At 41.9% G+C, this 22,383-nt stretch overlaps 1 protein-coding gene and 1 pseudogene across 1 annotated transcript in view; both read right to left on the bottom strand.

The window, feature by feature from the left end:
* MEGF10 (multiple EGF-like-domains 10) overlaps positions 1 to 21,776 on the bottom strand; it is a 174,445-nt gene extending 152,669 nt beyond the window's left edge. Inside the window, exons 1-2 of the mRNA XM_011942092.1 lie at positions 21,081 to 21,776; positions 12,161 to 12,211 (exon numbers count right to left, since the gene is read on the bottom strand). The gene's annotated coding sequence lies outside the window, so the exon portion shown is untranslated. The remainder of the gene's footprint in view (positions 1 to 12,160; positions 12,212 to 21,080) is intronic.
* On the bottom strand, positions 9,771 to 10,632 carry LOC105511877 (annotated as a pseudogene).
* Positions 21,777 to 22,383: the final 607 nt, after the last annotated feature.

Below are 22,383 nucleotides of genomic sequence, written 5' to 3'. Positions count from 1 at the left end.
TGTGACATAAGTAATGAGAAAAGACTAAAACTTATAGAACATTTAAATACATTCTTCTGGAACCACCAAGTGTAAAGAAGAATGTCCTTCAGGCCCTCTCTGTATTTAGTTTGCTCTTCAAGATGAGATTGTATGAATTTATGATGTACTCCCCAGTTGCTTTTTTATACTAAGCAATATCTATAGTGTTTTGGATGTGTAGTTACTATTAAATGGTGATTTTGTACACAGAATATAATCCAGAAATAATAGTGAGTAAAGTGTGAGAAATTGGCAAGGAGGAAAAGGATTTTCAATTAGAAGGGTTTTACCAACACTTAATAAAAATAAGAGGAATATATTGTGTTTTCTAAAAAGGAATGAACATTTATAAAAAGTCACTGTCTATACACTTGGAGAAGTTTCAGGTATGGAATATTATGTCCCTGAGAGGGGGACTGAGGTTCCTTAGAGGCTCACCTGGGGGCCTGCTCACTTTTCAGCAATCTTTCCAGCCTGAGGACAAAAGGAGGGTGCTTTAGGAAGTAGATCTCACCCTACTTAGACAAAGGGCAGTCCAGTTTGGTGTCACAGACTCCTTGCAAGTCATAATTGCTAAAGAACCCACTCATATGCCCCAGACGTTCTGAAACCTGCCCTTTCTCTCCTTAGCCCCTATAGTACAAATGATTAAGGCTATTTTCAAACTAAGCTTTTCCCTCACTCCCTCTTTTCTTTTTATCCATAAATGAGCCTTTGTGATCTCCCTGAGAAGAAGAGAAGAGAATGATAGAGCATGGTGAAAGTGGAATCAACCAATTCCCAAGTAATATAAAGATCACTCTCCAAACAAGTAAAAAAGAGACATCTCAGGGCAAAATCCCTTCAAAGATAAATTTCTACAAGTAATGGTTTTTGTGGTATTACAGAGAAAGGAGCTATCCTTAAAAAAATATAAATCTAAAAGCAATTTGGCAATGATTCTTGCATATGATACTAAAAGCACAAGCAATAAAAGGAAACAGATAAACTGGACTTCATCAAAATTAAAAAATTTTTGCAACAAAGGACACCATCAACAGAGTGAAAACATAACCCACAGAATGAGAGAAAATATTTGTAATACATGATGAAGGATCAATATCAACAATAGAAAAGGAACTCCTACAACACAACAATAACAAAACAGACAGGCTAATTAAAATATGGGCAAAGAACTTGCATAGACATTTTTAAAAAGAAGATATACCAATGGCCAATATGCACATTTAAAAAAGGTCAATATCACTAATCATTAGGGAAATGCAAATGAAACCATATGAGATAACTTTACACTGATTAGGATTGCTATTATCACCCCCTTCTCCAAAAAAAAGGAAGAAAAAGAAAGAACAAGTGTTGGCAAGGATGTGGAAAAATTGGAACTTCTGTGCACTGCTAGTGGAAATGCAAAATGGAGCAGCCACTGTAGAAAAACAGTATGGTGATTCCTCAAGAAACATAGAATTACCATATGTTGCAGCAATTCCCCTTCTGGGTATACATACCCAAAAAAGGATTGAAAGCAGAGAATTGAACAGATATTTGTACACCAGTGTTCATAGCAGCACTATTCACAATACTCAAAAGGTGAAAATGACACAAATGTCCATGAATGAATGAATGGATAAACAAAATGTGGTATATACTACAATGGAATGTTATTTAGCCTCAAAAAGCAATGACACTGGCACATGCTACAACTTGTATGAACCTTGAGGACATTATTCTAAGTAAAATCAGCCAGTTACAAAAGAATAAATACTGTCCGATTCCATTTATATGAAGTACGTAGAACAGTCAAATTCATAAAGACAGAGAGTAGAATGGTTGTTGCCAGGGGCTCTAGTAAGAGGAAAATGGGGAGTTGCTATTTAATGGGTACAGAGTTTCAATTTGGGATCATGAAAAAGTTCTGGAGATGGATGGTGGTAATGGTTTCACAACAGTGTGAATGTACTTAAAATGCCATAGAACCATACATTAAAAATGCTGAACCATACATTAAAAATGTATGGCATGTTATGTGCATTTTACCACAATATTTCACAGTCTAAAAGCAAACTAGTATTAAGGAGTAAGTAACAGATGTCTGCCCAAAAGGTGAGAACTCTTGTTTACTTTTTTTCACTACTCATCTGCATGATTAAGACAGATATTCACGAATTCTTCCATGGATCACAAGGACCACACATGGACTGCAACAGAGTTGCTAGGACTTGAAAGTGGAAGGAGGGAAAACATAACAACAACAGTGTGATCCTGTGTCAGCGTGGTCTCATCACCCCCTTCTCCTCGGGCCGGTGTCCCAGAATTTTACCTCTCGGTGCTGCAGAGCTCTAAAACAGATGACAAGAACTCCGGAACCCACACACAGAAACCAAAATCGAGCAATTTAACTTTCTCTTAACTTTAAGTACACGGAAAACAAAAGGGCGTCAAGCATTTTGAAGCCACTGTGCAATGTGAGAACTCCAGCTCTCAATGACAGCCTGCCTGAATTCAAACTTTGATTTGCTTGTTAAACTTGGAATATCTTAGGGATCTGGACCTGTTTGTGTTCCTTACTTTCTCAGAAAAGTTCTAAGGAATTTGAGGTTTTAAAGGAGCTGTCTTTCTCAATTTCAATTCTTATTTCTCCAATTTGGATTTTCTAGGTCATAACAAAGTCACTTTGCTTTTGGGTTTTATTTTTCTCCTCTCTCGTAATTGCTAATGAAGTTAAGATTACAAAAAAACAATGCTTTTTGAGTACAGAATGCAGATCCCAAGCCCTCCTGGCGGGTACTCCCACAGACCAGTTGTTATTTATAATACCTATAGGGAGAAAAGAGCTTAAAAGATCAAGTCATGCGGCACTTCCCAACAACGCAGGCCACAGCTGTACAACGGACTGTGAGCAACTGCTTCATGAGGGGACAGCGAGGCTTCTGTTTTCCTACAGGGTCTGCTCAGGTCATCGCATGTGGCATGGATTAGAGTCCCGAGGCTCTATTACCCCATGGAGAAGGACCGGGGTTTACACGCCACACTCCTGAACCGAAGCTCTGTGCCATCAGGGTCTCTTGGCAAACAGAAAACAGACTTTACAAAACTTTTGAAAGCCAACAATTTCCTTTTTTTTTAATTTGTAAGTTCAAAATAAAAGAAGACAGCAACATTAATTTTTATACATGTTCACAAAGATCTATCATGGTGGGGTGGAAGCAAATGTCTCCATCATAGATAGAAGAAAGTTTGGATTTGGTCTGAAGTTAGTGAAATTTTGAGACTATGCTAAAGATGTATTTGAAGAGACATATCTGTAGAGTTCTTGAGGCTGTGCCCTCACCATGAGCAAAGGTAGAGGAAGAGCACCCAGGAAAACAGCTGCCCTACAGACATTACGTATTAATACTCATCCTCCAAATAAACGCTTTCAGTCACACAGTTTTATAACTTCCACTTGGTGTGCAGCTCCGTGACCAGGTGAAACGGCTAGCCCAGGCGAAGCTGCGGCTCTGCTGTAGCTTCTGCCAGTGATGAACCCTTGCCCACTCCATTTCCATTACTCAGCTGCCACCCCAACACCCCAGATATGGCCCCAGAGGCTCCCTAGTCAAGTTCACAGGGTTGGAAAGGGCCTTTTTGATCTCTTTGTCTTGTGAAGAAAGAAACTGAGGCACATAAGAGTTTCCTCAGGTGTCCAACATCAAATGGTGTGGCAAAGCTACAACTCAAGGCAAGATCTTTAGGTACCAGAGCCAGTATTTTTTTTTTTTTTTTACAATTCTGGGTTATCTAACAGAACTCTAGGGGAAAAGTGTTCTTCTCTAATCCTGGAAGCATTTTTTTATTGTTGTTTCATTCAAGGCCATGCCAAAGCAAAACAAAAAAAACACATTTTCATAGATTAGTGACATTGGCCTTGAAATCTGCATCACTGTCAATGCTTTTCATTTGCTCCAGGATTAGAAAACATTAAAAAAAATTACCTCAAGTTGATGCAATTCTAAAAGCAGGCAGCTAAGCTTGACTCATGAGTAATGCTGGAATCTCAAACTCCACTGATTCCACCACCCCCCACAACCCAGCATAAAGTGTCTTTAAGATAAAATTTGAACTGAGTCAATGAAGCGAAACCTCCTAAAAGCAAGTCTCTCCTTAAGTAGCTCCGCTTCGCCTGGACTTCTTTCCTCTAACCATGGGTTCCCCATTGGGCCTTCAACAAGGAATCTGAGGCCCAGCGCTAACCACCCGCGAGCATCTTCGCTTAGCTGCCAACAATGCTGGGCCACAGTCAATGGATGGGACGGCCACTGCACATGGCTCTTTCTTCTGGGGCACAGCAGTCAGAGCCAAGCCGTGAGGCCCAGTCCCCTCCTCATTTCTGTAAGTGCACCATGGAAGAAGGGCACGGTGGTTCCCAGCATACACTAAAAGAGTTTTGCTCTATCTGGGGTTTGACTTATGCTGGATCCAAATCCTAGACACAGATTGGGAAGCTGCCTGTTTTTTTTAAAGAACTGTTCCTTAGAACTCAGTGACAAACCTTGCCTGGCTTCCACAGACCTTTCTTCACTCACTAACACTTTGTTCTGAAAATCTGCCTGTCAGGACTTGGTTGTCATCCTTCTCAGCAGTGACATATTTACCATTAAAGGAAATGGGGCACAGTCAGCCACTAATCCATGAAAACACTGTAGTCGCTCTTATGTGCCAGTGAATGAATCCACACACCACCGGGCCCTAATTACATGGCCTCATTTTTGCAAATAGCACAACCTGGTCAAGAAATGAAAAACGATCTTCCAAATTCTCCAGCTAAGCAGAAAACTCCTTAGGTTAAGCTATAAGAAACCCTCCTTGGGTGAAGAGTTAATGTCTCAGTTAATGCCTGCCACACCTAAACTCTAGAAAAAGCCAGAAAGATCAGAGTCCTGTCCTTTAGGGACAGAGCTACATGCAAGCACATGCTTGAACTTCTATAAGCAGATTTAGGTGATCACTTTCCGAAGATATTTGGCTTTCATAACAATTCAATATAATTCACTATCTTCAACCAAAGAGGATTGTGCAGGGAGATGACAACTGGACCTAGACAGTTAGCTTATAGGATATTCATAATCATAAAAATCAGATTCTATAGCAGCCATGGACTTCAGCAAGGCACTCTAAACCATCCCCAGTGGCTGCACAAACAAAACTACAAAGCATCATTTACATACTGCCTTGGAAGGAAAGGGACTTTTTTTTCCAGCCCTAGCTTGGCAGAGCTCCACATCACAAGCTTTTTTGTTTCTGTTTTTGCTTTGTTGTTTTTTTTAATGGCGGAAGAAAAGTGCCTTTGCTTCAGGTTGGCCTTCACCAAAATAAAAGTGGACCACCTGGCTTAGCTAAAGTGAGGAACTCTCCGCACCTGAATCCTTGGCTGGGCTCAGGCACAGTCGTCATTCTTCTGGAAGCAGGATCTCTTCTCCTGGGTGGAAGGAACCGCCTCACATGTCTACTAGCCCAGGTGAAGTGTTTCCTCACTGGCAGGCCTCTGCTGCTCAGCCTCCCCTCACACTTTCACCCCCTCCAATCTGGGTGCGTCCTATGAAAACACAGCTATGAGGCCAATTGTTCAAAAACTAAAAGTCTGAAGTACAAACTGTCCAGGCTCTTTCTTTACCTCATATTCTCCGACGATGGTTCTCACTAACTTTTGATCTATTTCACTGCTCATTAGCACTTCCTCTAGAAGAAAAATGGGTCTTGGGGGAATTTTAACCAACCAATTTTGTAACCTTTTGGCCTCACTAATATATGGTAGGAGATGAAGTCAACATTATCCATTTAAATGAGTATTAGGACTGTGAGTTAGGTTCAGTTTATCATGTTATTCTTATGTTATCACAATTCTGAATAATCTTGAAATTAGGTCCACAAATATTCTTTTAATGCCTTGGTCTGCTCAGGCTGTTAACAAAATACCATAGACAGGGTGGCTTAGCCAATAGAAATTTATTTCTTACGGTTCTGGAGGCAGGAAGTCCAAGATCAAGTTCCTAGCCAATTTGGTTTCTGGTGAGGGCTCTCTTTCTAAATAGAAATCACATGTCATCACATGGCAGAGAGGCAGCAATCAGTCTCTTCCTCTTCTTTTAAGGGGACGAACTCCATCAAATTAGGACCTCACCCAACAACTTCATTTCACCTTAATAACCTCCTAAAAGCTCTCTCTCCTCACATAGTCACATTGAAGGTGAGGACTTCAATAAATGGATTAAGGGGGTGGGAAAGGACACAATTCAGTCCACAGCTCTATGCTTAACCATTTAGGAGTAGAAAGGAAAATAAAATTCATTCTATCTGCTCAAGGAGCTTACATTCTACAATCAATTTATGGTACAGATTGAAGGGCCCTCAAAGCTTATGCAATGTCTTTACACAAGCTCCAAGACATCCTTCTTAATATAAGAACACACCTCCAGGCCAGTTGCAGTGGCTCACCCCTGTAATTCCAGAACTTTGGGAGGCCTAGGCAGGTGGATCACTTGAGGTCATGAGTTCAAGACCAGCCAGGCCAATATGGCAAAACCCCGTCTCTACCAAAAATTACAAAAATTAGCAGAGAGTGGCGGCAGGTGCCTGTAGTTCCAGCTACCTGGGAGACTGAGGTGGGAGAATCACTTGAACCCAGGAGGCAGAGGTTACAGTGAGCTGAGACCATGCCACTGCCCTCCACCCTCCAGCCTGGGCGACAGAGGGATACTTTGTCTCAAAAAAATTATAATAATAAACAAAAAAAGACATACATCCTGATAGTTGTTCTAGTTGGTCATTTCATCCCAGCTCATGGAAAGAGGTATAGAGGTACAGAGAGCTGAGGAGGCCCATGGCCCTTATGATATGGTAACACAAAGAAATTAAATTCAAACTCTGGCTTTCTCCAGAGGGAGACTAGATGTGCTAAGGTCTGGTCACTTGTCAGGTTCTCTCAGGTCAGGATGCTTCAAAAGACTTCTTGATTCAGAGTCTAGAAGGAGCATTATCTAGAAGTTTCTGCCCAAACCAAGACCAGGACTGTGATCTGTTGGAAAGAATTTTGCAGCTTACCTGAATTAGGAAGGCAGAGTTTGTATGCTAATTAATTCAACAAGTTCAATGTCCCAAATCATACAGCATGTTAAAGACAGCTCAGACCTGAGACACAATAAGCCAAGATTCTGAAATAGATTCACTCCATTAAAAACAGAAGTGACCAAGACAAATCCTTGAGTAGAAATTAAAAACTCAGATACAAAAAACAAGAAAGCCCTACTGAGCATTTGCTACATGCCAGGTACTATCCTAAGTCCTTTTCATTTATTTTCTCAACTAAACTTCATAACAGTTCTGTGAAAAAGCTACCATAATTATCCTCTCTTAAATTATAAGGAAACTGAAGCATAGAACAAATGGCTCATGGCCATACATTCAGTTAACAACAATCAGAAGCCAGGATTCAAAGCCAAGAAATCTGATTCTAGGACCCATGCCCCACTACATTCTAACACATCCACCCCTTAACTTTTCAACTACATTTGTCCACTGGACATAGAAGTCAGTGCTTGAAATGTGTACTAGAATGCAACTCCAGGAGGACAGGAAATGTGTTTGATCTTAGATATTGCCCTGTCCCTAGCATAGAAGATTGTATGGAGTATAATGAGGGCTTAACCAATATTTACCGAATAAATAATGATGGGTTGTGTTACAATTAGTGAAATTACTGCAATAGTCTCCTTATTGTCTTCCCCATTTTATTTCATTTTCTATTCTTATCATCAATGATAAGCCTTTGCTATCTACCGCCTGGTGAATTTAAGCACTGGCAGCCAGCTTTCCACGACTTCTCTGCTTGGCTCCAACCTACACTTCCAACCTTATTACTTTTTTCTTTTTCTTTTTTTTTTTTTGAGATGGAGTCTCGCTCTGTTGTCCAGACCGGAGTGCAGTAATGCAATCTTGGCTCACTGCAACCTCTGCCTCCTGGGTTCAAGCGATTCTCTTGTCTCAGCCTCCTGAGTAGATGGGGCTATAGGCACACACTACCATGCCCAGCTAATTTTTGAATTTTAGTAGAGACTAGGTTTCACCATATTGGCCAGGCTGGTCTCAAACTCTTGACTTCAAGTGATCCGCCCACCTTGGCCTCCCAAAGTGCTGGGCTTACAGGCATGAACCACTGCACCCGACTCCAACCTTATCTCTTGATATTCCATTATACAAATCCTTTAGTCTGGCCATCCCTGCTTGTCCTTGCCCGTACTCCTCTCCCTCCCCAGGGTTGTTCATTTCTGCCACTGGGGTACTCTCTCCTTTTCTGCGATTACATGAAGCTCACTTATCTTTCAAGGTCCCATCTCTTCCAAGAAGCCTTCTCTGGTCACCAAATCTGGTGATCTCTCCTTCTGAGATGGATTCACTTGGAACAGATTACCTGCTTCCTCCTCCTTTCCTTTCCTCATAAACAGACTGGCAAGGTGCTGAAGGCTGCGTCTTGCCAGTTTTGATATTCTCCTCAGCATGCAACAAAGCCTTGCCTCATAGCACACACATGACCAGGGGTCAACTGATCTATACGGATACATCTCACCTAAATGCAAACATCTGCTGATTTTTTGAAATAACTTTTTTAACCTTTAAAAAATTCATATAACCAAACATTCATCATTTTAGCCCTGTTGTGCAACCATCATCACTACCTAGTTCTGGAACCTGTCCATTGCCCTAAAAGAAAAAGCCATTCCCATCAAACAGTTACTCCTCCTTTCTCCCTTCCCCCAGACCCTGGAAACCACTAATCTACTTTCTGTCTCTGTGGAGTAGCCTCTTCCAGATATTTTATATAAATGAAACCATACAATATATGGTCTTTTGTCTTTTTTCACTTAGTATAACGTTGCTAAGCTTCATCCATGTTGTAGCATGTATACTTCATTTCTTTCCATGACTAAATAATATTCCATTATGTAAACATATCACATTTTGTTTATCCACTTATCAGTTGATGGACATTTGGGTTGTTTCCACCCAAAATAATAGTTTTGGCTGTTGTGAATAATGCTGCTAGGAGCATTTGTACACGAGACATTGTTTGAACACCTGTTTTCAATTCTGCTGACATCTTACCAAGGAAAAACAAATTCATTCACTAGCAGCCTCATCCTAATTCTATAGTTAAGATAAATAACTTTTTGTTTAGTAACATACTATCTTAAAATACATTTATGCTTATAAGTAAATTTGGCTGTTTTGTATTCCAAAATATTGTAAATTCCTTACAGTTTATGCCTTCTATCAGAGACTACATTTTCTAACATCTGCATTTAATTAATAGAATCTTATTTGAGCATCTGAATGATTCTTTCATAAGAAGCAGACCTGATTTCTGGATGTGTTAATTATTCTTCCCTATTTTAACATTATTTGGTGTTAAATAATAATAACTAATATATATTGAGCATTTACTATGTGCCTACCACTATGCTAAATGCAACCATCTTTGAAGTATATGCTATTATCTTTTCACATTTGATGAAAAGAGGCTTTAGAGAGCTTGAGTAGCCTGCCCAAAGTCACCAAGATTTCAGTGATAGAGAAGGGATCCCAGCGCAGGTTGTCACACCTCATACAGTAAATAACAAGGTCAGCAATAGACCCAGAACATCAGAATCTTGTCTGTTAACCCACAACTTTCTTTTTTTTTCAGGCTTAATTCACTTTATTTTTCTTGTATAAAAACCCTATGTTGTAGCCACAGCTGGAGCCTGGGTCTGCTGCACAGAGACCCTGGTGTGGGTCTTGACAAGGTGGTCAGTGAATTCCCGATAGGGAGACTTGGTAAATACAGTCTCCTTCCAGAGGTCAGGGGTCAGGTAGCTGTAGATCTTAGAGAAGGCATCAAAGGTGGCCTTGGCGAAGTTGCCCAGGGCGGCAGTGCAGCCCTGGGCTGAGGTGTAACAGTCATCGATACCAGCCATCATGAGCAGCTTCTTAGGCACAGGCGCTGAGACGATGCCAGTGCCCCTGGGTGCAGGGATGAGGTGTACCAGCACACAGCCACAGCGGCCTGCCACCTTGCAAGGGACGGCGTGGGGCTTGCCGATCTTGTTCCTCCAGTAGCCTCTGCGCACGGGGACAATAGAGAGTTTGGCCAGGATGATGGCCCCACGGATGGATGGCGGTGGCCACCTCCCTGGAGCACTTAACACCCAGGCCGACGTGGCCATGGTAGTCCCCGATAGCAACAAACGCCTTGAACCTGAGGCGCTGGCCAGCACGGGTCTGCTTCCGCACCGGCATAATCTTCAAAACCTCGTCTTTGAGAGAGGCCCCCAAGAAAAAGCCAATGATCTCAGATTCCTTAATGGGCAGAGAGAAGAGGTAGATCTCCTCCAGGGACTTGATCTTCATGTCCTTGACCAAGCGGCCCAACTTGGTGGCGGGCATCCACTCCTTATCCTCGGCGTTGTCTCTGCTAGCTCCGCGACCTTGGCCCCGGCCCCGGCCCCGGATGCCACTGCCGAAACCTCCGCGGAAGCCACTGCGGTTCCCCATCCCAGGGCCACCAGGGCCTCCGGGCACTGCACCGGCGTCGTCTGCCATTTGGTCTTTTCTCGGAGAGGAAGCTAACCCACAACTTTAATCGCATGAGTTTGTGTAAATCAACATCCAACTTGTAAGTCCAACGGCCAAAATGAAGGGTACACATTGAGTACTCAGACCTCTCATAGATGTGCTGCACCCATTTCAAAGCGAAGGGCCCAAACTTTCTTTCAGAAAGAAAAAAAGCTCCTATTTTCTCCATTTGAGTCTACCAGCTCCGTATTATAAAAGCAAGCTGGAATGTTCTATCAGTAGAATGACTCATGACTCACTTTGGTGTAATGTATGCAGTGCCACATTGGATGGATGGCAACGGTCTTCTCAAGAGAAAAAGGACAACAGGTTGTTCTGGGACTGGAAGCATGGTCTTGCAGATATTGCTCCTGTGGCTCACTGAGGAGTCAGGAAGTGTCAGTGGAAATGAGTGAGGGAGATAAGCCAAAGACTTCACCCCTCATATTAACTCATCCCAGTTACAGAAATTGGAGGGAAACAAAGCATTCTACTATTAGACTACAAGAGAGATGTCATCCAAAGGTTCAGGAAAACATCCATAATCTGTAGAGTCTTCTTGTGATTTCTCCTGACAGATTACAATGAATGGGAGGAGGGTGGAAAGTGGGAATGAAAAGATTTGCTACTTGGCCAACTCAGAGGGGTGCATTTGTTTTAGATTCCAAAGAGTGGGGCTCTGCTAACACCACTGATCTCTTAGGCACTGGATTCGCTGCCTAGAGAAGTAAAGCAATCGCCTATGATGGTGCTAATGCATTGTGTTCTGACACACAGCTCTCTGGCTATAGAACTAAGGGTGAATTGATGGGTATTTAAAGCTCTAGGCCCTCCCAGCTGCACCAGGATTCAAATTATGTGAGAGTTTCCAGTTTTCCATCATGATAGATTCTTAATTCTACATTAAACATGGAGCTTTAATTTTTGAATTTTTTATTGAAGTGTAAAATGCAGACAGAAAGAAAAGCCATAAATCAAAATTGAACAGGTCAATAAGTTTTCACAAACTGAATATACACATACAACCAGTACTCAGATTAAATGCAATGTCAGCATCCCAGAAGTCCTTGTTGGGCAGGGCCCTTATTCTGACACAAAACTAAGTCCCATTAAGCATCCTATGCCTACAAAATCATTTAGTATTATATGTACTACTTGGGACACAAACAAAAACAATAAAAGGGACCATTTAACTTTCCTATTTTTTTCAAAAAGTGCTGCACCTACACAGAACTTCAAGGATAGCACGGTATTCAGGCCTTGAAGCACTGAGGGCAAGCCTCTCTACATCACACAAATGGGGAGCCAAATGAACAGGCCTAATGGCAACAAATTGAAAATTAATGAACTAATCAGGAGAGTGTTTAGCACAATTCTTTTGCCACCCATGAAGTCTCCTCTTCCCATTCTCCACTTCAAAGTCATCTATATCATTGGCAAAACCATTTAGTAAAGAAGAAACAAAATGTAAGGCGGGGGGGAATGAAAACATAATGAAGAAAATAAAGCCACTTGCCTCTCTGAAATCCACTTGCTCCTCCTTCTTTAATGGATTTGCAGTGATAATCTATAATCAAGGTACAATGACAGACTTAATTACTAGGAGCTCTAAGTGACCTCAAGCAAATCACATATTGCCCTCTCCTGGATACAAACCTCTTATCTCAGAGACAAAAGGATTCCTACTGGCCAGTGAACACCAGCTGCCTAACACTTGGTGTAAATGGGCTCTCCAGAACCTATCACATCCAGAAAAGGCTTTCCCTGTTCTGCCTCATTCGTGTCTGTATTCTGTGCCTAACTTAAAAAAAGAAAAGAAAAGAAAAGCCACCTACGAGTATCCACAGGAACTAGGAACTAAGTCTCCCTTTGAAAGAAACCCAGAGGCAAAGGCTGAATGAATGACATACTTTTTCATAAAGGGAGTAATCAGGCTAAAAGAACAATCCTGTGGAAAAAGTCTGCGACCTTTGCAAAGGCTGTGACCTTGAATTTGAATCTTCTTCTGACACAAAGAATGTAAGCAATTGTTGGGCTTGGGATTAGATCTTTACAGGAAGTTTGCAACCCTTTCCCTCCAGGGCTAGAATCCAATTTGAAAGTTAGGGGTGAGGGAGGGTATCTAAATGGCATCTGGAGAGTCCCCATGCCTCATAACTGTCCAAACTTATCAATAACTTTCTAATGGTGCTCATTGTATTTCAAACTCAAAAAATTCTTAGCTTCAAAACAGCTATCTCGATGTGGAAGGGAATTATTAATATATCATATACACAGTGACCATTTCCAGGAACACAGAATTGTTCTCTGAAGTCATAGACCTTGATTTAGGCAGGCTTTCAGATCAGGTACCTTTGATGGGCCTGGAGATTCAGGGAGCCTTTTTTATTTTTAAAATCAGTAATAAAATCCTGCAATCAGAGAAGTTCTGCAATCAGTGTGACGCAATAGAAAATAATTCTTCCTTGGCCAAAGATCCACTGGCTTTCTGACAGACTTGTGTTCCCCCAACGCCATGTCTGTAGCTCCAAAACCAGAGGATTTATGATGCTTCCTCGGACTTACTTTTTTCCTTCCCAAATCCTACCTCTGACACATTGCTGCAAGTAGTTTAACTGTGGAAGGCCTTGACCTCCTTTCTTTGTCTCTCTGATTTAAGTGTGTCTGTTTCCTTGGGGCTACCAAGCTCAGTTGGACGGCTGGCCGCAGCAGAATGGCACATCAGCCAACCCCTGAACAATGGGTCCCTTTCTCCGGCTGTCACATGAACAGCGTTGTGTTACAGCCATTGTCCCTTCAAGTAGAGAGGAGAGGCACGGGTTCTCACAGACCCGCTATTCTCTGTGACCCCCTCTGGCCAAGTCACTAAAATTTAAAAACACACAAAAAAGGCATGCCTTTTGAATGGGGCACTATAAGTCTAACAAGGAGTATCATGCATATACGGGCCACCTGCACCAGTACACCTTGTTAAAAATACACATTCTGGGACCCCACTATGCACCTACTGAATCAAAACCTAGGGAGGAGACAGTATCTGCAGGTGATTCTCGTGCCTCTAAAGTTAGAGCACAGGGTAAACACGCCTCAAGCATTTCTAACTTCACTCATGGTCTGATTTTGCACAACTGTTTAAGGAACCAACTGAAAGCAGGGAGGATACTGGAAGGACAAATAATTTATACTGTCAAATCTTAGTGTTGGGGGAAGAAACACCTGGGAAGAAGATAGGTGAGAATGATGAGGGCTTCAGACGACAATAGGAATGTGGGAGTGGGTCACCAATGAGCAAGAGAGAAGGAATGCAGGGACAGCAGGACAGCGCTGAAGCCACCTGGTGGAGTTGGTAGCCTTCAGAAAAAGATGGGCGGTAAGAAAGTGGCAATGGTAGATGAACTGTTAGAAAGCAAGGATGTTTCATGTTTAGTTTTAAGTGTTAAGATAGGAACTCTTTCCATAGTCCCAAACCTTAAAATTCTACTACTCAAGTCACACATTTGGTGGCATTTTATGAAGTGAAGGTTATTCGTGGTTGGGTGGGTGGCTCCAGATCATCTTTAAGCTTTTCAAGGGAAAATATGAATTCAGATCCAGGTGACACTAGAAGAAATATGAGCCCTGTCTCCGTCTCTGGCCCCAAGAATCCCATAGTGGTTGAAAGGAAGAACAGTTTTCTCATTTTACACCTTCTCATGGAATAGGGAGGAAGATTTCTAGCCAACTTTTACTTGAATCTCAATAGGTCTCCCTAATCTCATCTAGTTTCTATAAAATAACTGCAGTATAATGGGAAGGGTTCCTTTAACGCAGATAGTACTAGGGGGATGGGCAGGTCCCGTAAGTGCCTATCATAAAATGATTCTCAAATGTAAGCTCACCACTACTGCGGATGGGTTTAATCACTATTGCTTGACGATGTCTTGTAAATTCCTGCCACCACATGTTTGCTGAGCCCATTCCCCCACCTAAGATGCCCCATCCATTCAAATCTCTCCGTCAAGGTCCCACATTCCCAGGAAGCCTCCAGTGAGCTCTTGTGGCAGGTCTCAAAACTGCCACTTGGCTCTTACTATGCCCAGGCTTACCTGCTTAGTTGTATTTTTTTTTTAATTGTTGAGGGTACATAGTAGATGTATATATTTATGGGTTACATGAGATATTTTATACTGGCATGCAATGTGTACTTTTTTAATCTGTTTTTTACTTAAAGGCAAGAGCTTCTTGGTAATTACACATGGTATTTATCCCTATGCCCTACACTGCTAATAAATATCTGATAAACGACCAGGTACAGTGGCTCATGCCTGTAATTCCAGTACTTTGAGAGGCTGAGGCGGGCGGATCACTTGAGGTCAGGGGTTCGAGACCAGCCTGGCCAATATGGTAAAACCTCATCTCTACAAAAAATGCAAAACTTAGTCGGGTATGTTGACATGCACGTGTAATCCCAGCTACTTGGGATGCTGAGGCAGGAGGATCGCTTGAACCCCAGAGGCGGAGGTTGCAGTAAGCTGAGATTATGCCATTGCACTCCAGCCTGGGCAACAAGAATGAAACTCCATTTCAAAAAAAAAAAAAAAAATGGTGGACCAAAAAGTAAATCTCCAACCTATTACTTTTTTAAAGAACCAAGTCACATCTTTTTATCAATTCTTCATCCAAACTCAAGTACTTTTCTCAAGATGTCAATAGGGGTGGATCTTTAAATTTTTTTGTTTTGATTGTAGGATTAGTCTTCTGTGCTACCAAGCAAAAATTTCGTAGTTCTATTTCACTCTGTGAGGAACAAGTTAAATTTGTGTGATTTGGTTTTCGGTTTGCCATCAAAAAATTACTTCTCAAGAAAAGACAAAATTCTTCAGCAGAAGGTATTCAAAAGATCCATCTTGGGAACCACCACCTGTGGCTATGCTGAGAACCAGCCAAATCTGTACAGCTCATCTGGGTCAGACGAGACGTTAATGACAAGGTACTTAGTCATCCTCTAGGATGTTCCCAACGATAAGATGTTTTTAACAGATGCTAATATCCTGTACATGTACCTATCAAGATGAAGTTTTCCATATTGAAATACTGTTTTCTTTGTCTTAGAAGTGGGAAGGGGTACAATTTATTGCCCTCTGAGTAGGAAATTGAGGTGGTTAAATGCCGTACATAGTTTCTTTATCTAGGAGTATAAATTACTAGAAATGAAATGAGAGGAAATTGCTAAAAATGAACAACCATAATAACAGGATGTATTATCACATTCACACTTTCCAGATTGGCTAATGCCACAGTTTGCATTATCAAATAACATCCACACAGTGACTTGCTGTTCCACAAATAAAGTTCTGTAAAGTAAAATAACATTGGTTTGTACCTTCTTTTTTCCCTTATAGTATGAGAAATCCTTTTATTAAATGCTCTAAATTAGTCCTCTGCAATAACTATATTTAAAAAGAGTTAGAATGATCATGGTGAACAATAATCTAAAATGGTAAAGAGAGGCAAAAGATAAATTAAAAATTTCAGGACATTCAGATATGAAGAATGAATGAATAACTGAATAAAGAGATTAGGAGACCAGTTAAAAGACTTCCAAAGGTTGGCAGAAAATGATACAGGCTTATACTAAACTAGAAAAAGTTCATTTCAGAAACAAAATTTTAAAAGAAGACAAATCAACAGAACCCAGTCAATCTTACATTAATTCTTAAAACTAAACTATTAAAACCAGATACTGGGTACACACCCTTGAGAAACTGAGAGCATAGGCAGTCCTCAATATGGCTTCGTTTGAAGTCCACCAATGTGGATATTTGTACTACATCTATTGATGCTACTACCTCCCTGCCCTGTGTTGACACTCAGATGCCAGCCAATGAATGAACTTTTTTTGTTTTTATTTTATGGTGCAGCTGCCCATAAGCCAATAGTTCAATTTTTGCAGAATCACCATCCTTGTCATTACCCGGAGAATTATTCATACACTTATTCAAATGTTATTGCATATTTTCATTATTACAAAAAAGTGAATGGGAAATGGGAAAATTAAAAGCCTAATAGTAATTATGAGAAGTGTTTGTCTCATAAACTCAAGTAAGACAAAGGTAGAAGTTATTAGATATGCCAAAAATGGCAAATCTTTTCATCTGAATCAGACATTTATTGAACTTGAACTGGTCAACTGTTGTTGAAATGAGGAGAAAATAACCAAAATTGTGGAAAGTTTAAAGAAAGAAAAATTAGAAAAAGGAGTATACACTGAATGCTGTGTCTAAATAGCAAGGCATAATTAGAGATTTCATAATATATTTGGCTCTCTAGGGCCAGAATCCCTTATAATATGTAGGCTTTTATACAATCTTCAGACCTATTTTCAGGAATGTGTCCCTTCAGGAAAGAAGGAAAGACAGTATTGAACCAGTCACCATGTTTCTAATCAAAAACAGAGGCAGAAGTGTTTTATAAATGGAAAAGCACAGAGCAAAGTTGGTTATTTTTATTGGCATTGGCACTTCCATTCCAGTGCTCTGACACTGTCATTCCAAAAACCAAACCAAAACCATCCTAAAGGATAAGCTCAGTTCTTCATTATACGTCCTGCAATAATGTCCAACATATAACATTAATTCAGTGACATTTGGTGTTTCATAAGTCCTCCTTGGATATTTTGTCTTGTCCTTTTCCACTCCAAGTTATTAATTATTATTATTATTTGAGACAGAGTCTCACTCTGTCACCCAGACTGGAGTGCAGTGTCATGATCTCAGCTCACTGCAACCTCTGCCTCCCAAGCTCAAGTGATTCTTGTGCCTCAGCCTCCCAAGGAGTTGGGATTACAGACATGTGCTACCACTCCCGGCTAATTTTGGTATTTTTAGTAGAGACAGGGTGTTGCCATGTTGGCCAAGCTGGTCTAGGACCCCTGGCCTCAAGTAATCTTCCCACCTCAGCCTCACAGTGTTGGGATTACAGTTGTGAGCCACCATGCCCAGCCCCACTCGAAGTTATTAACTCCCTAGGCTATGTCCAGCCAAATTGGAAATTCCCAACTGGCTTTTCCACACCCTTCATATGTATACAATACTGTCCCAACCACTTTATGTGCTAACAAAATGTGCTAAGAAAATGGGGACTATCTATCATTCATCCATTTACTTTTCTCCAACATTCTTTAGGCATTTATTACATAACTATATAATGGGTCAGTCACTTGTATAAGAGCTTACAATAAGGAATGATGAACTCACCAATCCGTTCAGGATAAACATTCAGGTAATAAACATGGCTGATACAATGTTATAGATGCTATATTAAAGCTATCCACAAGAATGGGAACTTACATGAGATATCGCTAAGTTTATGAGAGAATTGAGAGAAGCTTCAGAGGGAAAGTCTTCAAAGGGATTTGAATAGTGTCTTAAATGATGAATGGGTGGTAAGTAGTTGGTTAGACAGGAAAGAGGGTCAAAGGCATTGTCAGCGGAAGGAACAGCACACACAGCTGGGTCATGGAAGAGTGAGAGTGCACAACGTCTTCTTGAGACAGTAGCAAGATCAAGATCAGTGCGGGCTGGAGAGCTGGGGACCAGAGAAGCAGAAAATAACCCTGAGAAGTGCTGCAAAGGTGGTCTTGTGTATCATGGTAAGGAGGTGAGACTTACAAGTCAGTGTTTCTCCAAATGTGATCTGAGGTCACCTCTACCAGGTTCACTTGGAGATCTCAAAATGCAAACTACTGGCCCTTACATCTGGGGTGAAGCCCTGGAATATGTATTTTCAACATGCACCCAGGTAACACTTACATTCACCATCCAGAGAGCTGCCAAAGATTTTTAAACAAGGGAGTAACATGATCAGATTTGCATTTTAGAAATACACTATTAGACCAAGCAGACAATCCCAAAGAAGGTAAATTCACTGCTGCTAAATGAGCATGTGACTTGGGTTTTGCATTAGAATCACCTGGGTAATTGTAAAAATGCAGACTTCTCACAACTCACAGAAGACTTACTACATCTAAATCAAGGCAGAAGAGGTTAAGGTTTATATAGTTTGAACCATACAAAATTGCCATTTATTTAGGTCAAAAATGGTCAAATATCAACAATTCCTCATAGTTCACTCTAATATTTTAACAAATCTCCCCACTTCATGCTTCTGGTATAAACCAAAGTTTGAGAATAGTTAGTGAAATACAGACAGAGGTAAATGCTTTTCCCTTTTCATTAATTATCGATGTTATTACTCACTTTGATTAATATGCAAAGATGGAAGTAACATAATTTATGTACCTAAAACAAAAGTTAAAAGAGAAAAGAGGGGGTTCAAAAACAGCCAACAATGAAGTAAGGCAGCTAATTTAAGGATTTTGAAGCCAGAAGGAACACTGGAGATTATTCCACTCTTTCCCCACCTTTCAATACAAGTTTATACATAATAAAACTGATGCCTAAATGGAGAAAAGCAATCTGCTTGAGGTCATAGGGAATATTTTGTTCAATTTCTCAATGATACCCACTTTTAATGTGCTCTTACGTGCATTTTAACGGGTATGGAAATTGTGTGGCTAAAAATACTTGGGATTTAATCTATAGAGTGCTAGGTCACACACTTGAAATGGCAGGAGGCACATAAAGCCAATACTCATACATAGCCATTTTTAAAATATAAAACCTAAAACAGTGCTTGACATGTAATAGATGTTTAATAAATACTTACTGAACAAGTAAGTGACCTCTAAAAAATAGGTTAAAGAAAGTATATTAACGCAAAGGATTTCCAAGGAGGTATACAGGCTGTGAACTGAGTGTAGAATTCCCACCTCCTCACCTGTTCCAAGTATCCATGACCCACCACCCTATAAATTTCAGCTCTGCCACATGCACCTTTATTTTTCCTATTGAAACTCCCACAACAAAAGAGCAATACAAAGATGATGTCTGAGCTAAGTTTGACAATAAGTGGTAGTGAAGCTTACAGGTGAGCACAGCCTTCAAAGTCCATCCGAATGGGAATAATAGCTAACACTTACTGACAGCTAACAGAAGCTATACTAGAGGGATATAACAACAGTTAATGCTAGCTATACAATAATAATAATAGCTAATTCGTGCCTACTATGTGTCAGGCTTGTTAGTCCTTCACATGCATTAACTTATTTAATCCCATTAACAGTCCTCTGATGTAAGTGTTATTATTATCATTTTGATTTTACATATGTGGATAAACAGGTTAAGTAACTTACCCCAAAAATCACACAACTGGAAAGTGGCAGAGTTGTGAGCTGAACCCAGGCTGGCAGGTGCCCAGAGTTTACCAACTGAACTCTTTGACCTCTCAGTGGTAAAATTAAAAGTTCCCTGCAAGCTGACCTCTTGGAGCACTCATGTTAGGAAGACGACATTTCTGGATAATATAAGTTGGCCCCAGTCTTTTTGTCCGTAAGGAATGAAACACTTTTATTTGGGAAACCTATACACAAAGGGAGTCCCAGGATATAAAGGAGTAAGGCAAGAACCAAGAAGAAATGTCATTCTCTTCTGCCTTGGCACAGCCTGGTTATCACTGACTAAGAACAATAATAATGGCTAATTTTGGCTAATAAAATCTCCAGCTTCGACTTTCCCCTAAAGAATGTGGATCCTTGCACGAGCATATTTTCTGAAGAAGCAGCAAGATATTGCCATCACTCATTTACTCAGTAGTGTCACTAAGGAAAATACTTCCAGAAAGAAAAATAAGGACAAAACACTTCCCTAAACCAGGCGTAAAAGTCCTCTAACAAAGGAATTTAAAAGAAAAAGATAACACCGGATTTATCTTTCTTAACTATCACTTGAAAAACCGTCCCTCCCAGCACTCCCTAAGGAGCCAAGCATACTGACAAGGCCCCTTTGGTCTAAGACTGCGACCTCACACCCCTACTGATCGCTGAGAACTCAGGAAGGGGGAGCATCCCGCCAGCCTAGAGTGTTATCTGCACAATCTGAATACCAAGGACTGGAGAAAGAGAAGTTTAGAAAAGAGTGAAGATCCCAGAGAGGAAGTTCAACTGACCTAGAAAAAAGGGCCCAGCTGAAACTGCCTTTCAACCTCAGTCCGATTCCCCACAAATCTCCCTACAACCAGCTATATCCCTCGGCAAAAGGAAACAAACACAGGCAAGGCAATACACGAGCAGGAATTATGCAAAATAAAATGCGTAATGAGGATGTCTCTCCATCAAAAATACTCCAAGATTTTCCTACACAATCCCATGTAACAAAACCAAATGCAAACAATAAACCCTTGAAAAGCCCATCAAAAACGCAGACTGAGCCCATCTCGCCCCACCTCACGTCGCACCCGGGTACCCTGGCTAAGGAAAATGTGCCCCCCGCCCATGAGAAGCCTTCCGGCGTCCTGCCAAGGTCCAGCAGCCGCCCGGGTTGAGTTTGCCCAACTCTTACCCAAGTCCAGAGATCTTGAGAATCGCAGCGCAACCTTCTCTTCCCGGTCTTCACCCGAAGCCAGCCAAGACACAAAATCTGTTCCAATCAGCGCGGTTAGCGTCCAAGCAGTGTCCCAGAAGAAAGCGATCTTTGGGAGTCTTCTTTCAGGAGTAAAGGTGGAGAGGCGGGAAAGAGGAACGTCTCAGCGCGTTCCCAGTCCCCCAGTTTTGCGCACGGGGAAAGTACTTGCCGCAAACTTGAACAAGGTTTTCTCTGTCTGGCCCGAGATGCTGGGGGGTGGCGGGGGGGTAACCCGAGCCGGGGCCGGGATTCGAGCAGTTGCCGCTGCTGCAGCTGCTGCTGCCGGGGCAGTGGCCGCTGGGGGGTTGTCGCTTGGCGCCGCGCTCCGTCCCTAGCGCAACACGCAGGATCTTCCCGGCCCGACTCCTGCACCTCGATCGTGAGTCGCCCCTGCCTGACCGGCTTCCACAGCCTGGTGGGTGACCTGGCCAAAGGCCTGGACGCGAAGTTAGCAAATGTTGGGGTCACCGCAGGGGGTGACCGAAGGGGTGTCAGAGTGAGTGCCCGCCTGATTCCCAACCCACATTGGGTGCGAGTCCCTAGTCAAAGTCCCCGAGAGGTGTTCTAGACCCTCTGTAAGGATTTGTGGGATGGTGGCCGCGCCCGAGTGGCCAACTGGATCGGACGGCGGGTCCTCAGTGGTGTCAGGGGAGAAAGCGCAAACGTGGGACCCAGAAAGGATGGTGATTAAGCCGTGCCAGAGAATGTGATGCGGCAGCAAAGTACATGGAAAGGTGAGGCGGGGAGGTGAAGGCAGAGGGTGGAGGGTGGGATAGTCTGCTTTACCAAGGCGGGGCGGAGAGACAACTCCCGGGACGCGCAGGAAAATCCCCCCAGGTCCTCCGAGGCCTCGCGCGGCGATTTATTGGGGAATGGCTCCCTCTGCCGACTCGCCGAGGAGGCCCCGGGAGGCCCAGTGATGGAATGTTCAAACCATGAACGGGCTCTTCCATTTGTGGGTTGGACAGGACGTGAATTCTGGAATCTGCTTCTCTGTCTGTCCATCTTCCTCTTCCAGACTAAAGAGTTTTCCAGCTTTTACAGGACCCCAAAAGATACAAATCTGATTGCTGCAAAGTTCTTTCTTATGTCGTTGAATTCTATCCCCCTCTCCCCACAAAAAACAAAAACAGGCTTGTGCCCCATAACCACTCCAGATAATCGTCTCCTACCAGGCTTCTCTTCCTCCTATTAATAACAACTCTTTCTTTTTAGACAGACTTCAAGAGCATTCGCGTCC

The sequence above is a fragment of the Colobus angolensis genome, unplaced genomic scaffold (assembly GCF_000951035.1).
Source record: "Colobus angolensis palliatus isolate OR3802 unplaced genomic scaffold, Cang.pa_1.0 Scaffold206, whole genome shotgun sequence".
Lineage (NCBI taxonomy): Eukaryota > Metazoa > Chordata > Mammalia > Primates > Cercopithecidae > Colobus > Colobus angolensis.
This window is presented reverse-complemented; position numbering and strand designations above follow the sequence as displayed.